The sequence below is a fragment of the Hyaena hyaena genome, unplaced genomic scaffold (assembly GCF_003009895.1).
Source record: "Hyaena hyaena isolate Hyena2069 unplaced genomic scaffold, ASM300989v1 scaffold_24, whole genome shotgun sequence".
Classification (NCBI taxonomy): Eukaryota; Metazoa; Chordata; class Mammalia; order Carnivora; family Hyaenidae; genus Hyaena; species Hyaena hyaena.
In genome coordinates, this window is record NW_024080656.1 from 1,132,050 (window position 1) to 1,145,937 (window position 13,888).

At 41.1% G+C, this 13,888-nt stretch overlaps 1 protein-coding gene across 2 annotated transcripts in view; it reads left to right on the forward strand.

Annotated features, from left to right (window-relative positions):
- The window catches only part of CUNH4orf19 (chromosome unknown C4orf19 homolog), a 64,735-nt gene that overhangs the window by 17,390 nt on the left and 33,457 nt on the right, over positions 1-13,888 (forward strand). Inside the window, exon 2 of one of the 2 annotated variants that reach the window (XM_039226957.1) lies at positions 761-814. The exons of the other annotated variant lie outside the window; for it this stretch is intronic. The gene's annotated coding sequence lies outside the window, so the exon portion shown is untranslated. The remainder of the gene's footprint in view (positions 1-760; positions 815-13,888) is intronic. 2 annotated transcript variants of the gene reach the window in all.

A 13,888-nucleotide genomic window follows, 5' to 3' on the forward strand; every position in this document is an offset into this window, starting at 1 on the left:
TTTTTACCTGTTTGCTTATTTCTGTATGTTTGTGTTTCTTGAATGTGTGATTTGTTAATTTTTTTTAATGTTTATTTATTTTTGAGAGAGAGAGAGAGTGCATGTGAGCTGGGGAGGGGCAGAGAGAGAGGGAGACACATTATCCGAAGTAGGCTCCAGGCTCTGAGCTGTCAGCAGAGTCTGATGCAGGACTCAAACTCATGAACTGAGAGATCATGACCTGAGCAGAAGTGGGACCCTAAATTGACTGAGCCACACAGGTGCCCCTTGGGTATATGTTTTATGTATTTAACTATTCATCCAATACTAAAATATTTACCAGTTGTCCAACTGCTCTCTCAAGATGTTCTGTGATTCTGTCGGTATCATATGAGAGAGACTTCTGAAACTTCCACGAGAAATGGGGCATATACTAAACTTTTTTCTCTCGTGGAAACTTCTGACCTGCTCATCTGGACTGGTTGCCCTGTCTGCCTGGAGATCTCTTGTCATCAGCATCTGAGAGTCCCTTCACTCGTCTCCTGTGGTGGAGCTCCTACTTCCTAGATGTCATGTCTGTCTTTTCCTTGTTTTATTCCCTCAACATTCATGGGCTACACCCTACAACATCTTTTTGAGGAAAAGTATATGGAGGAAAAGATTACTGAAGGACTTGCCTGTCTAAAACTGCCCGTATTCTACTTCCCCATTCGAATGATAGATGGCATAGAGAGTTCTATATTGGAAATCATTTTCACTTAAAACTTTTTTTTTCCTTCAGAACTGTGAAGACATTGCTCCATTGTCTCCTTGTTCACAATATGGCTGCTGAAAGGTATACCATCATTTCAATCCTCAGTCCTTTATGTATAACTGTATTTTCTTCTTTGGATGTTGGTCCATTATTCTTTATCCTAGTATTATGAAAGTTCATAGTAATATACCTCAGGTGTGGATTTATTTTCATTGTGCTAGGTACCCAGTGGGCCCTTTGAATCTAGAAAATCTACCCTCTAATTTTGAGGAATTTCCTTGAATTATTTTATTAATGTTTTCTTCTCCTATGGGTGTTTTGCTTCACTTTCCAGATCTCCTGGAATTCCTTGATTATCTGCTTTTCATCCTTCCTCTCCTATTATCTATTCTTTGTCTTTTGCTCTAATTTCTTTCATTTTCAGCATAGATTCCTTCAACTGAGGTTTTTATATATGTGGCTATGTTTTTAATTTCCAAGAGGTTTTTGGTTAGTTTGGCTTTTTTTTTGGTTTTTTGTTGTTTTTTTTTTTTTTTTTTTTTTTTTTTTTTTTTTNTTTTTTTTTTGTTTTTTTTTTTTTTTTTTTTTTTTTTTTTTTTGGTTTTTTGAATGCCTTTTTTTTTTTACAGCATCATTTTCTTGCTTCATGATACCATGTATTCTCTTATATCCATGAATTTTTTACTAGTAATTTTTGAAATTTTCCTTTGCCTCCTGGTTCCCAGATCCCTCTAGATTATTTCCGGTTTTCCCCCAGCTATGTGATAAACACTGATGTTCTGCTCAGATCTGTGAGCAGGAAACTAAAAACTGAAGTTCAGAACATGGAGGGGAGTGGGAGCCAGCACTCACAGATGACCACTTATAATGATCTGGCCGAGCCAGTTGCTGAGGAACTTCTAGTGTCAGTAACTTGAGGGCTTTCCCCATTGGATTGGTCAAATCCTCTAAGAAAACTCCAAGCTCTTGCCTGGAGGGTAGGAGCCTGTCTGCCAGTGTGTGTTGGGGAGAAGAGGGTGGGAAGAAGACCGCAGGAATCTTCCTGTCGTGATGTAACGTACCACCCTGAACATTGCCTAGGACACCCCCCGATCCACAGACCTTCTGGTTCTGCCCCCACCGCAGGATAAACTTCCAGTTCTCTGCTGAATGGAGGTACAGAGGTGCTGTCACTTAGGTGACACTAGGGGAAGGTCGGGGGTGTCCACTGCTTCCTAAACAGAGTCCAACCACTGCCATCCTCCTGGCCTCCACCGGAGGCACCTGCTGCCACCAATCGCCACCAATCACTGAGCCTTTGCAGTATAAATCGGGGGTGCTCGTCTGCCTGCCTCCAGCTTCTAGTGTAGCTTTCTCGGGCCCACTGAGTGAGCGGCCACTGTCCACCTGCTTTCTAGCTTTCAAATGCTGCTATTATCACCTCTCCTGGTTCTATTGTTAAAAAGATATACATACACACATGTAATTATTTTTGTTTTAATAAGATTTAGGAGTAGCCCAGAATTGATTAGTAATTTTTTAAATGTTTATTTTTGAGAGAGAGACAAAGAGAGCACACAAGCAGGGAAGGGGCAGAGAGAGGGACAGAGAATCCGAAGTGGACTCTGCACTGACAGCTATGAGCCCTGTGTGGGGCTCAAACTCGTGAGCTGCAAGATAATGACCCAAGCCAAAGTCAGCCACTCAACCAGTTGAGCTACCCAGGTGCCCCAGTGAGTATGTTTGATCCCCGTCTTTACCTGATGTCCTACCAACACATATTTAAATATAATATTTACCAACATATTACCACACACAGGTCCAAGAACATGTAATTATCCACTCTAATTTGTCATAAATTACAGGATTCCAAATAAAAGATTTTTTAAATTGTTTATCAAGAAAAAAAAACTAATTTACCTGTGAACATAAATTTTTCTTGTCTCTCACTGCTTAACATATAACTTTCTAATCGTTCTAGGCTTTATCAACAGACTACTTTATTGCGTATCTGCTTGGTCCTTGGCACTGTGACACGTTCTGTAGAGCTTCTAGCCCTCTCTCTTTCCCCCTACCACTCGACTGAGAGAAATTTATTATGACGTGAATGATTCAAGTTTAAGACTGTATTTCATTTATAACCTGGCTTGGGAACTTTTTACAGGTGAGAGAAACTATTCCTTAAACTTACAGATAGTGTCAAGAAAGTGAATACTGGCATCTATTATCCGCCATGCAGTCACTTTGTAATTTTTTCTCTTTCCCCAGTGGGGTGCAACCGGCATTTTGAGCGAGAAGAAATTCTCTGTTAACTCTGGACAAGGCCAAGCGTTACAGTTTGTTTAGCACATAAACATTACATGCCATTTAGTGTCTTGGCACTGACACACTTAAATACTAATCCCCCCACATGTTTCCAGATATCCTTCCCATATGTCCAAGTGTCCCCTATGGGGCAGTCACCTCCCTTCTCAGAAAGTCACTGGTTTCTCCATACACGTCTTTGAAATGGATCTCATTACATTTTACAACAAAGATCACAAAGACTCAGGTTAAATAAGTTCAGTATGTTCACCATAAGGCAGCACCTGATTTGAAAACGAAGTCGAATTCCAAAGGTAGCTCTAACTGTCTGCTCGCGGTTGCTGAAAGAGTTGACGGAGGTTGTGTTAGCCAGCTTGGGCTGCCGTGACAAAATATCAGAGACTGAGTGGCTTAAAGATTAGAAATTTGTGTTCTCGCAGTTTGGGAGGCTGGAAAGTCCAAGATCAAGGGCCCAGGGACGTTCAGTTTCTGGTAAGAACTTTGTTTCTGGCTTGCAGATGGCTGTCTTATTGCTTTATCCTTGTGTGGTCTTAATGCTTGTGCATGGGGAGAGACAGAGAGCTCTCTGGAGTCTCTTCTTATGAGGGCACTAATCCTCATATCAGACCAGGACCCTACTCTGATGACCTCTTTTAACCTTAATTACTTCCCTAGCTGCTCTTTCTCCATATGTAGCCAAACATTTGGAAGTTAGAGCTTTAACACATGAATTTAGAGGGAACACATTCAGTCCATAACAGAAGTTGAGGACTGAGAACTCATTGTTAGATTTGTTGATTGAACCCCAGATGGCCTTTGTTCCAACAATTTTGGTATAGAGGTAAGGCCAGAAGCCATATGGCAAGGAGTAGATGCTCCAGGAAAACGTGATGATCTGTACCTAAGGGCAGAGAGAGATGGGAGAGTCTAGTGAGCAACACTCAGAGTTGAAAACCTGGTGTGTAGTATATGCTGTTTCCCTCCGCAAATGGAAATTATGCACTCGTGTGTTATGTGCACATAAACGTAGCATTCCTGTCTTATTTGGGGTGCTGTAACAAATTACCACAGACGGGGTGGCTTAAATGACAAACATTTCTTTCTCATGGTTCTAGAGGCTGGAAATGCAAGAGCAGGATCCCAGCTTGGTCAGGTTCTTGGTGAGGATCCCCTTCTGGGTTATGTGCTGACATGGCTGTTCTTTGGTTCCTGCACAAGACAGAGTGAGAGAGTGATCTCCCATCTCTTCCTTTTACAAGGGCACTCATTCTTTTTTTTTTTTTTTCTAAGTATTTAGTTATTTATTTCAATTTTTTTTAAGAGACAGAGAGACAGTGCAGGCGAGGGGCAGAGAGAGAGGGAGACAGAGGTTCTGAAGTGGGCTCTGTACTGACAGCAGAGAGCCCGAAGCAGGGCTCAAACTGATGAACCCATGAAGTCCGTGACCTACGCTGAAGTCAGACGCTCAACTGACGGAGCTACGCAGGTCCCCACAAGGGCACAAATTCTGTCATGTAGTTTCACACTCTGACTTTATCTAAACCTAATCACCTTCCCAAGGCCCCACTTCCAGATACCATCATAGTGGGGGTTAGGGCTTGAACATACGAGCTTGGGATGCAAATATTTAGCCCATAGCACTTCCCTCACAGCCAAATTAGCATTGACGTTGCAAACAAAGGAAAGTGGCACAGAGTAAAGGATGAAGTGCAAAGTGGGTTCTTTCTTGAAAATTCTTCACCTGCATTGAATTATGTCCATCATGAGGCCATTTGAGAATCAGAAATGCAGTCTTAATGTATTAGTTCTCTATTGCTGCATAAGTTCTCCCCAAAGTGGTGGTTTAAAACAACGGTAAACATCATCTTCAACAGTGTCAGTGGGTCAGGAATTAGAGAGTGGCCCAAGTGGGCCATTTTGGCTCAGCATATCTCATAAGGCTGCAGTCAGTTGTCAGCCATGGCTTCAGTCACTGAGGCCTGACTGGGACCAGAGGATACACTTCCAAGATGACCCAAGTCCTCCTCAAGGGGCCTCTTTACTGCTTGTGTCCTCACAGCATAGCAGCTGGCTTCCCTCAGAGTGAATAACAGGAGAGAACATCACAGAAGCTGTAAGGCTTTTCCTAACCTAGCCTTGACTTAATCACACACCATCATTTCCACCATATTCCTTTGGTCCCACAGGACAGCCTCAGATCAGTGTGGGAAGGGAACTGTGCACGACTCGAACCAGGAGGCAAGGCAGGGGGCCAGTGGGCAGGCTACCACGCCTAATAGCTGTCCTGTTGTAGTTTCTCACCTTTTGCTGCTTAATGAAGAAAGAGCTTGTTTAAGAAATGAGTGGGTGGGGCGCCTGGGTGGCTCAGTCGGTTAAGCGTCCAACTTCAGCTCAGGTCATGATCTCACGGTTCATGGGTTCAAGCCTCATGTTGGGCTCTGTGCTGACAGCTCAGAGCCTGGAGCCTGCTTCGAATTCTGTATCTCCCTCTTTCTCTGCCCCTCCCTTGCTTGTGCTTTGTGTATCTCTCTCTGTCTCTCTCAAAAATAAATAAACATTAAAAAAAAAAAAAAGAAAGAAATGAAGGTTACCCTCTTCCTAAGTGTATCTAAGGCAGATGACTGAGGTGATGTTGACAGAGGTGGTCACTCTTGGAGAGTCCAAGAGGGTGAAGGAGCAGAATTTGGTGCCAGGCGAGTAAAGAAGGACGCTTGGTACCAGAAAAGAGAAGAGAAGGTAGAGGCCCAAGGACTCCAGCCTCTCTGCTGATTCAAGGCATCCAGATTTAAGACGGAATAATTGCAGGTTCCAAGCTAACAGTTCCAAGAGTCGTTCAGTCCAAAGACACTAAAATTGGACAATAGAAAGAGGTTATTAATTTCAATTCTGCAAACATTTGTATGTTTCCTCTAGGACAGGAAAAGAATAGTAGTGGGACAGTAGCGCAGAGGAGGGGAACCACCAACAGGCAGCTAACTGAGCTGGGCACACAACTGTTTTGACTTTCCATGATGACCCAGGGAGGTCACTGTTGTTATTTTCATTTAATGGGAGTAAAACTGAACCTAGAAAATGTATGTTCCGTCACATAACCTGTTAGTAGGGGCCAAAATTGCACTTAAACTTTCAAATAGGTCTTCCCAGGGGTGCCTGGGTGGCTCAGTCAGTTAAGCATCCGACTTCAGCTAAGGTCATGATCTCATGGTTTGTGGGTTCGAGTCCCACATCGGGCTCTGTGTTGACAGCTAACTTAGAGCCTGGAGCCTATTTCGGATTCTGTGTCTCCCTCTCTCTCTGTCCCTCCCCTGCTCATGCGCTGTCTCTCTCTCTCTCTCTCTCAGAAATAAATAAAACATTAAAAAAAAATTTAAATAGGTCTTCCCAGCCTCTAAAAATCAAACTAAATTAGATCAGATGAGGTAAAGGCAGCCACAAGAAAGCTTAAGGTGGGTGAGAATTAGCCTTTCTCCAGCATCACCCCTGCCAAGATACAATGAGAGCAAGTCTCAGACCAAATTCCCCCACACATGTATTTTTTAATGTTTTTTTTAATTTATTTTAATTTAGAGAGGGAGGGAGAGAGCACAAGCAGGGAAGGGGCAAAGAGAAAGGAAGAGAGAGCAGAGGAGGGGCAGAGAAAGCAGGGAGAGAGAGAATCCCTGATACAGGGCTTGAATTCACGAACCATAAGGTTATAACCTGAACTGAAATCAAAGAGTCCAAAACTTAACCAGTTGAGACACCCAGGTGCGCCCACCACACACATGGATTTTTAAGCCACATTTACTAGCAAGCAGCCGCAAAGCAATACATCTATCTGTTTGGGAAACTTGAAATGCTAGTCATCTAACTCTTTAGGTTATCGGCCCACCGCCCTGCAGAAAAGATCCTTGAGTCAGACCTGACGGTATTCCGGACATAGTATTCAGTTACTGTTGTAGTCAGCATCAGGCCCCAGAAATTAGGGAATCCAATGGTGCAGGTTACAGGACCGAGAATCCAGCTCCAGACAATATGGCCTGGGGTGCAGGGTGCAAGCCTCACTGGATTAAGGCTCCCCATTCCTATGGGGTCAAGGAAGCCCACCTGCAAACCTCAAGTCTCACAGCTAGTGTCTGTTTCTACCATTTCATTTCCTGATTGGATATACCCACTGGATTGCTGGAGTGGTATTTGGTGTGGTCTTCCTGATTAGATACTAGTTGATCACCCTTGGACTGTAAAATTTTCACTACCTCTAGGGTTTAATAAACTAAACATTGATTGATATCATACTGTTTAGGGTGAAGGAAGCTATAGACATCAAAGCAAAAAAGAACTGTAAGTTCTCAACCCAGAGAGTGGTCGCAGGCAGAGCTACGCTGAGGACTAACACATACTGTCGCATTGGAAGCCAGTACCGTATTTGATGTACATTGCTTCAGTGGTGGATTTGGGTTCTTAATCAGATTATGAAATTCTTGGAAAGAATGGGTTATACGTATACTTTTTTATTTTTCCACAATGGGTATCACAGTGCTAGACACACATAGGTACATAGAGATATGGAATATATACTTTTTCATTGTTAAGTCTGTGGCAACATCTTACAAATATTTGGACCTGAGGATTCTGTATTTGCTTTGATATTCTAAAGTGTCTCAATAGACCAAAAACCCAGAGACATCAAGACACTGCCCAGCTCACTTGAAGTGATCCAGTGCAATTTAGGACTACAATGAGTAATGGAAATTTTATACATTTTGTATGATTTTCTTTTTTTTTAATTTTTTAATGTTTGTTTATTTTTTAAAGAGACAGACAGAGCATGAGCAGGGGAGGGGCAGAGAGAGAGAGAGACACAGAATCCAAAGCAGGCTCCAGGCTTAAGCTGTCAGCACAGAGCCTGATGCAGGGCTTGAACTCACGAACCGTGAGACCACGACCTGGGTTGAAATCAGACCCTTAATCAAGTGAGCCACCCAGGCACCCTGCTTTTTGCGTGATTTTCTTTTAATGTCAATTTGCAGCCTTGGTTCCAAGATATATTAAGCTTCATCAGGGGATATGAGCATAACTTATGAATCCTAATGTATAAATATAAGTGGCAATACCTGGCTTCAGAATTTTTTTCTTTGAGCTTGTCCATTTCCACCAAATATAATCGTGTCGATCATCAGCTCTGGGGAGACGGAAGTCAGTACTTGGTTTGTTTGTATTCCAAGTGCTGCTTGAATGCTAACAGTAGAAAAACACAGTACTGTTTGACCCCGAAGAGCTTTGACTAAGAGGATTTCATGTTTTCACTCCTGTCCCCAACGAGGAAAGGTATATAGGTCCTTCTTTGTAGCAGGTAATCACTGCACCTGGCACAGTTAGTGCTAAGTGTTTGGTTTGGTTAAGCAACGGCCCTCAGCCCCACAACCAGCCCACAGCCACACCCCAGCCAGGAGGGCCGGGGGCTGGGTTTTTTGTTTGGTTTTTAAGCTTTGCACAACTGTGTAAAGTCCTAAGAACCTGCTAGGATTTTAGCTGTGGGATGTGAGCTTTGGGGGCGCCTCTGGCACAAAGAAAGGATAAGGGGTAGAACAGCCCCACCGCAGGTCTGATGAGATCAAAAGCCTGGTAAGAAAATGCTTCAGAAAAAAACCGTTTTGTTGGCAATGGAAGAACCCCATATAGATTCACCGAAGCCTTCTAGGCAGGAAAGCTGCCTACTAGTTTGGGGAAGGAAGAGTTTGAGATTGAATTAGAAAGACTGATCCCCTAAATGTACTTTGTATTCCTTCCAAATTCACATAAAACAATACAGCAGTTTGTATGCAAATTTAAAAATACTGTCGTTGGACGAACTATTCTCATGAATGGTTTTAGCCCTAGTGTGTATTACACAAACTCCACCAGAAGGGGAACAACTTCCTCCTTGGTTCCAGCTTCAGTTTGCACATATAAATACACACACACCCTCACACACACACACATACACACACACACACACACACACACACACACACTTATGTTAGTTTATTAATTTCAAAAATTCCGTGTAGCTAATCTGGTTTGGTGCTCATGGCTTGAGATTTTAATTCTGACATGTTTGGTTTATCACACTTGACTTATATTTGGTTTATCACATTTTGAAATTTTTTTCATATTTGGTTTATCATGATTTGGGTTTTTTTTTTCCATTTAGGGTCGTTTCCACCCAGGACCCTAGCTTGAGTTTTTATGAAACAAGATGAGATAGCAGCTCAAATGGAAAGCTCTGAGTTTGAGTGATGCTGAATATTACAACGTGTTATCTAAAAACCTTATACCTTCACATGTTTCTGGGCTAAATTCTTTGATTTCCTCAGAAACACATTATCAAACAGTCTTCAATAATGTGCTACATAAGTATATTTATTATAGATGTAGGTCCTTTACATTACAGCCATTCTTTTTTAATATTTCTTGCTTTGAGACTCGCATATTCTTTCCTTTGTATTTTCTCCCCAGCCATGTGATTGTGTATTACTGATACTATAAATATCTCTATCTTAGGCGAGGCTGACCCCTGATTGCTCCATTATAACCTCCATGCTCAAAACACTCAGTATTTGCTGAAATTGCCTGTGGCTTGTCAATTAATCCTAGGTGTCCCTGAAATCTGAATAAAGAATCGGGTTTATAAATGTACATAAAATATCAGGACAAGTGAGACTTTAGAATCTCTGACTTCCTTGAGATTTGATCTACTTAATAACTATCATGAGAGGGCTGTTCCTTTTATTCTTGGAAGAAAATACTGTCTTCTAGAGAGAGAAAAATGGAACCAATTCAACCTACTTACCCAACCATGTAGAAGACAGGAGGAAGCTGACCTCTTCATAGGTGTTTGGTCTGTGCCCTATCCTTCAGCCCCACCCCCAACATGTCTACGTATATACCATGCACTAAGTCCTTTAGTTCACTGAGTACAACAAACCTGTAAGATAGGTATTATTACCCCAATTCCATATATTCAAAAAGTAAGCTAAGGCTTTTTATATTTATATTGTTTTACTTTTTTAAAATGCTTCAAGGGGAAAAAAATAAAAAAAACAAAAAGAATCTAAAGAGAGAGTCTCAAAAGCAAGGATAAATGGTCTAGAGCACCACATTTTTCAAAGTATCAAAAACTCTTTAAAAGATTTTATCCTTTATCTAAACAGGATGCTCCCAAAACTACTGCTGTCTGTGCTGAGTTCACAGGAGGCAAATGATTCTTCCTAACTTGTAGTCCATGATTTTGACATAAAATATTGACTGTCAGAAGTTACCCCTTGGGTCCTTGCTAAAAGTCTCTGGTTACAAATTTGCCTTCACTTTTTTTTTTCGTATTTCTGGAGAAGAGATGAAAACAGTGATCCTGGGAAGCCAGGTACCAATCCTCTACAGACTCGAGAAATCTGACTGTGACTGGGCTTCCTCTCAAACTCGCTTTTCACTCCATCCCATCTGGAAATTGCTTCTCTGTTGGAAAGAGAGCAGCTTGCCTGAAGGACCCATGTGTGTCCAGAAAAGAAATGTTTGTCACGGACATTCTGCCCTCATCTTAATAATCAACACTTAGTTATTCCACATCTGCTGTGGGTGAGGTATTAGTCAGGAGCTTTGCATGCATTCTCTCTATTCCTTAGAACAACCCGAGGGACAGTGTTGTTCCCATTCCACAGGTTTGGAAACTGAGCACTGCCTCAAAGTCACATCACTTTCCTGAAGTCATTTTCTCCCTCACAAAACGTTAATATTCTACTGAGAACTGCAGGCCAGACATCCACCTCTTGAGACTGATTAACTCACAGCAGGGGAAGTTGGGTCTTAGGGTGACTGTTAATTGGAGGTTAGTGGTGTGTGGCTGAGGGAAAATCGCCTGTGTAAAGCGTTTGCCCTTTAGGCTCAGAACCCTGAAACCTCGTGCTGGGGCAATCCAGGACTGGCTATAGCATTTCGGAATTTCAGAAATTTTGTGAGGTGATACTAAAAATTAAATTGTATTAAAATATAATTAAGTTATATTAAAAACAAAATTAACAAATACTCAAAACTCATCAGTTCCGAATTATTTTTCTGTTTTCTGTGTTGTTGGGGATATTTGTATCTATTGTGTCTGTGTGGTAGAAATACAGTAAAATGGTTTACAGCTGTACATCTCTTTCCAACTTTGAGCTCAATTACTTAACATTCTGTCTCATAATCAGACACAACACCATGGAATTAGCAACTACTGTAAATCAGGGCTCAATATAAGGTTTTGGGGCTTGACTATACTTAAGAATATGATAAAGAGGGGGCACCTGGGTGGCTTAGGCAGTTAAGCATCCAACTCTTGGTTTTGGCTCAAGTCATGATCTCCCTGTTCATGAGTTCCAGCCCCACGCTGGTCTTCAAGCTGACAGTGCAGAGCCTACTTGGGATTCTCTTTCCTTCTCTGGCTCTCTGCCCCCCTCCCTCACTCGTGTGCGCACGTGGGCTCTCTCTCAAAATAAATAAAATCTATTTTTAAAAAAACATGATAAAATGCTCACTCAAATGCAATATGGAACTTTGCTGAGTGTGTAGCTGTTACATGGCAATAGCGCCAAAAAGTCCTGAAGAAATTTTTCTTCCGGTATTCAAAAGACCGTTACCTGATTCAGAAAAGATGTTGCTCTTGTCATTAACAAACATAAGGAATTCCAACACGTGTGTTCATTGTTTCACTTTAGTCTAACTGGTTAAACAGTGCTATCAAGTAACATTCACATCAGGTCTATACTCGTAACCGTAAGTTAATTGCTGATGAAAGAGTCTGGCAAAACCTTGTGAAACATTCTGTGAAAACCAGTTGCCTATGTGGAGTTCATAATAAAAAGAATGTATTGTTTTATTATTATTTACAAACTGTGTTCCACAACAGCCTTTATTTACGAGAGACACGTGTTTCTGTAGAACCAGTTGTTAAATATTTGACAGCACACCACTGCCTGCGGGGCATAACTGGTCCACAAACTTTGCACCTGCCAGAGCCACAGGGCAAGATTCATGCCTTCCCCCCTCCCCTCCCCCACTGCCACCGAACACAGACACCATTTTGAACATAATTGAAATAGTTACACAGCTTTTTATCCTGTTGTTAAAAAAGAGAAGCTAATAAGCATACTGACTCCTCCTGGAAGTGAACATGATGCATTAGTCTCCCAGCAAAAGGAAACATTGTCAAAAAGTCTTTACATACCCAAAACCAGGTTACAGATAAGTGTCTCCTGAAATGTCATGCAGTGTTGCTGAGTGCACATGTACCTTTCTTTGCTACTGAAGATCATAGCATCCATTTCCGGCTACCTTTGGCTTCTGCACTAGGATTTTTAACCCCGAAGACAATAAGCTAATATACATTACACGTTAGTATATCAAGCTAAGGAAACATTAAGGATGGAAAAAAATGAGAATTTAAGCCAGTTTCACATTTACATAGTTGAGTGAATTTAAAGCAGGTTAAGAGCTTATCAGTTTCTGATTTTGTTTCACTTCTACCCTGTACCACTCTCTAGAAATACTCTAGAAATCTGTGGATTGTCACGCATATTTTTATTTCTCAGTTACTTAAATCTACTTTAATTGGCTTTGGACTGTGTCCACAAACTGTGTTTCTGTATAACATTCCACATTATAGAAGGTGGGGCTGTCCTGTTGATTTTAGCTTACAAATAGGCAAATTTTCTTTTACTGAACTTTATTTTCTCTGAGCAAACTTTAATATGCAAAATTTTGAGAACTACCATCCTTTTTACCTTACTATTATGAACATCTAATATTTATTAATGAAAAAAAAATGAAGTAAAGTATGTAGGAAGAAGGAAAGGAAGGAAATAAAAGAACAACTAGAGACCCTTCCAGTATTTTGTGGAAATTGCTTATATAGGATTAGGAATGCTTAAGTAGAAGGGATAAAAATAACTGCAGTATAAATTTGACTTAGGTTTGAATGGTCATCTTAATGGAGACAGAATACGTCTACAGAGTTCTTTGGTTCCCTTAGAAGAGTAGGTGGATTGCCAAGTAATGTTGAGGAAATACTTACAGTGCACATTTTTCTGGTGATTATTAGGCAGAATTGTTTTTCTGGTTTTATTATTAAGAATACATCAGGTTCTTTATTTTCTTGGGATATACATTTTACCTAATTCATCAGAAATGATACCAAAAGGAAACCCTGACAAAGTTTTTGTCTCTAGGTATTTTGTTGGTTGGTGAGAAGCAACATTGACTAATGTTTGTTTGTTTCTCTGTTTTGGTGACATTTAAGGAAGCAAGATGAAATAAGTAGTCCGTAGAGAAGTAACGATTTTTTTTCTTTAACTTTTGAAAATCACTGCTCCAAGATACATACAATTTAAATCCAAGGTCATTGGCTGCAGTCCACATGGAATAGAGAGAGAATCTGTTTCCTAGAGGATGCACAGACTACACTGACGATTTGACATCATGAAGAATTTAAGCCACAGGAACTCATGTCCAGGAAGATTCTGGGCATCCATTCTAGTGTGGCCACAGTTGGGACCTTGACCAGAGTCAGGTGTCTTCTTAACCTTGAAGCCCTTCTTTGAACTCTACTTTTTTCATCCAACCACATTGTCCTGAATCTAATAATATAAGGCCAGACTTTTAGCGTCAGTCATTTGACAAATATTTATTGAATACCTACTACCTTATGGAATTTATTCTAGCACAAAACAGCCTAGAAGCAGGAGAAAATCCATTCCTTTATTCATCAAAAATCTATTGAATGCCTGTTGTATGTCAGGTGCTCTTCCACACACCAAGGGCTCAGCTGTGAAACATTCAGACTCTTGTATGAGATGTGCAGAGCCTGCAGTGGGAGTTAAGAAC